Source organism: Sebastes fasciatus, chromosome 1 (assembly GCF_043250625.1).
Source record: "Sebastes fasciatus isolate fSebFas1 chromosome 1, fSebFas1.pri, whole genome shotgun sequence".
Lineage (NCBI taxonomy): Eukaryota > Metazoa > Chordata > Actinopteri > Perciformes > Sebastidae > Sebastes > Sebastes fasciatus.
This window is the reverse complement of record NC_133795.1, coordinates 16,779,195-16,782,689: the sequence shown is the minus strand read 5'-3', so window position 1 is coordinate 16,782,689 and position 3,495 is coordinate 16,779,195. Positions and strand designations below refer to the sequence as shown.

The window sequence follows — 3,495 nt, the reverse complement described above, 5'->3', positions numbered from 1 at the left end:
TGTCATGCGTTTTGTCTCCAGTACGCAACATGTTACTGATGTAATATTGTACTGAAGTCTGTTTTAGAGCAAAACTAATCAGACACCGGAGGGGCGAGAAACTTATCCAGTTTATTTCCTCCTCGGTGATCCTTTGCCAAGGGAATTGCTAATTAATTACAGCAGTTCAATATATTGCAATTAGTCCTTTGACAAAATATGTAGTGCAGACTCTACATGGTCATTGTGCTCCAGCACATTGGATTTGAAATATAAATTCCATATTCTACCTTTGAGGGTTTTGACACATCATATTAAGTCACTAGTTTTAAACAACCAAAGGTTATTGATTTATATCAAGTCCGAGATCATTTAGTCTTTGGGCCAAAAATAAACATTTGGTACCAAGTAATTTTTCATATCCTGTACACCACCATCCAGAAGTCAGAAAACCAGAGCTAGGTTATAAAATCTGAGACATCACTCCCTCCATGTTGTGCAATTAATACATGAAGTAAATGGGAATATAACAGACTGATCCTGTAATATCAGTCAAATCTATGAATTAAGAGGCTGAAACGTGAGGTAAAGTTTTAACAGTGTTCATTTATTGTTCAACACACCACCACATGACAGTTGTTTGTAAACGGTGTGTTATGGTCCGTGAACGAAGCAGCTGTAGTTCTGATGTTGTGAGATCATCCAGCGTCTTTGCCTCTTCCAGTCAGACATTCACAGCAGGCTCCGGGTTAAGGCCTATGTTCCACATTTGGAGGCTCCAGTTCAGCTACATGCGTCCGTCATCTGGAGAGGCTCTGACAGGACGACAGCTGGCAGGGATGAGGGCTTACTTGGACCTCTGCCTCATCTTTCGCCTTTTACGCTTCAGCCTATTGAAAAAAAAACGCAGCTGTCAGGAAAATGTACAGAAGTTTGCTGCTATACATTTAATATTGCACATATCTGGACTGTTGCAAACCCAACAAATCAGCCACTTTTATTGGCGTAATTCAGGGATTTAATGGCTAATTCAAATCAGTGTTAACACTCGTCTTGGGTACAGTAATGTATAGGGATCCCTGAACTTGCCTTTAGGCTCACAGTTCAAGACGTCACTTGGATTGCAACACAGCAAATATAGCTGTAAATGCATTTGACATTTTATCTTTAAATTAAACTAAAATTCGGCATCACATCAGACTTTGAATAGAAGCAGTTACAACTGCAAGATTTAAGACAGATTCTTCTCAAAAACTGATCAATGGTACAGTTTTAAAGCCATGTGGAGGAAACATGTGGCCAACAATTACTTTCAAGCAATTTTAAAAATCGCGTGATTTAAATTGGAGCCACTATTCCACCCACAAAATTGTAACTAATGTTCACAGACACGATTTGCAAATATTGAGTATGGATCCATTAACATGTCAAGGCATTTATGTGGATTGAGCCACGATCCTGCCTTTAGTACAACCGACTTGGGTAGTAAATGGTGTGCTCATTTAAAAATGGCCAGCAAACTAATATTTTACATTAAGTACTTGAATTTCTGGTGGTATCAAACGTTAGCAATACCAGACACGTGTTTAAATTAATTCTACACTTCCAATACCAACTAAATATGAAAGCTATGTTTCAATAAGAAATTGTCTTTGATATTGGCACAACAAATTCCAAGAGGCATTGATCAAGTGCTGGTTTAGAATTGTATATTGAGGTTTTGAGTGCACTATGATTATGCCATATAGATTACACAGTACATCCAAGGAATGAAATTTATTAAATTACCTGCCAAATACAGGGTAAATGTTGGCTGTGGCAGGTAAAAATTTCAGGTCACCTCCCACCATGGCAGACAGGTTTTCCTTATATTAAGAAATATTTTAAAGCAATTCTAAAGACTAAATTAAATAATATATACTACATGATATATTCCAGAATTCTACGGTCTAGGTACCACTGACTGTTTACAATTTTAAAGTGTTCTACCTAGATTTCAGAAGTGGCAGACAAGAAATTGAGTGGCCAGTAGAAATGTTCAGTGACCTGCCAAAAGGGCAGGTGAGGAAAGGTTAATTTCAGACTGTGGGTACATCTATCACACACCACTACAAGTCTTAAATTATGTTTTTTTCAAAATCCGAGGCAATAACAGGGAATTTGTACAAAGGAAAGTTGCATCAATGCTTACCTGCGCATACGCTTCTTCCTCCACTGGAAGACAAGAGGGATATTTATTAGTGTACAGTAGGTGCAGCTGAGTGCCATGTGGGCCCTCCCATTTATTGACTGCAACAGCATGCTCTCAATGATTCAGAGAAAATAACTGCTAGGACTCCGCACTGCAGACCAGCTCAGTTGAAACTGGGAAATCTGATTACTTTTGATGATTTTAAAACATTAATGAAAGACAGAAGCAGTCTGTGTTTCTGAATATTTTCATTTTAACGTTGGCTTCAAACACTTGATTTTAATGTTTTGTATGATATGCTGTTTATTTTGCATTTGTTCTATGTTTTGGCGTCTGAAACTTTAATGTATGTTTAAATGCTGCTGTCTTGGCCAGGTGTCTCTTGAAAAAGAGATTCTTAATCTCAATGAATACTACCTGGTTAAATAAATAAAGACTACACTGGTACTTTAGACATTAAACAGTAATGTCAGTGACCAGTAGCCTGACTGTAGTAGTTGTAGTAGCCAAGTAGATACCTCAAGAGGTTGAGGTTAGCTACCGATGCTAACAGCATGCACCAAACTGGGCCTTCCTGGAACAACTACATTTATACTGCTTTCTGCATATATTGCATTACCAGTTTAAAGTTTACAATATAAGCATTGTAAGCATTAAGAGAATGAAAGGGGGAAGAAATGCAGAGGTAAACATTTTCAGACAATAAACAGGATAAAGCTGCACAGGGTGCTAATGCTAATCAGATGTTAGCTAGCAGCACAGACTGTAACAGGAAGAGGACATTCAACACTAAAATACTCATAAATACTGGTCGACTCACCTTGGCTCTCATATTGTGGAGAGATTCCTGTAAAACACAAATCAAATCAAGTTGTTAGTGACTTTGGATGGTTTGTAAAATGCGTAGATTAGTTTGGATTGAGTTGGCAGTGAAGCAGCTCTCTTACCTCAAAGTGAGAAGAGCAGCGGAAAGAGGATGTGACGGAGCCGGAGGGACGTATTTATAGTGGTGGTGACGTCATCGTCATATTCAAGCGCCAACTGCTTTCTTAGAAGCTCTCTGGGAAATGTAGTTTTACTGGTCAGAATGTAGTTTTACTGGTCAGAATGTAGTTTTACTGGTCAGGATGTAGTTTTACTGGTCAGAATGTAGTTTTACTGGTCAGAATGTAGTTTTACTGGTCAGGTGTGCGTCTTTCCTGCTCAAAGGTACTTTTATAAGATATGGCTGCGATATATATATATATTTTTTTAAACAATATTTTTATTGAATTTTACTTATAGACATATATACACACATACACATACAGACAGACTAACAATAT

General features: G+C 37.8%; 1 long non-coding RNA gene across 1 annotated transcript; it reads right to left on the bottom strand.

Annotated features, from left to right (window-relative positions):
- Positions 1 to 565: 565 nt before the first annotated feature.
- Positions 566 to 3,205, bottom strand: LOC141766775 (uncharacterized). The gene is made up of 4 exons (XR_012593684.1): positions 3,118 to 3,205; positions 2,991 to 3,017; positions 2,171 to 2,193; positions 566 to 869 (listed from the first exon to the last, which is right to left on the bottom strand). It is a non-coding gene; the product is annotated as an uncharacterized LOC141766775 (long non-coding RNA).
- Positions 3,206 to 3,495: the final 290 nt, after the last annotated feature.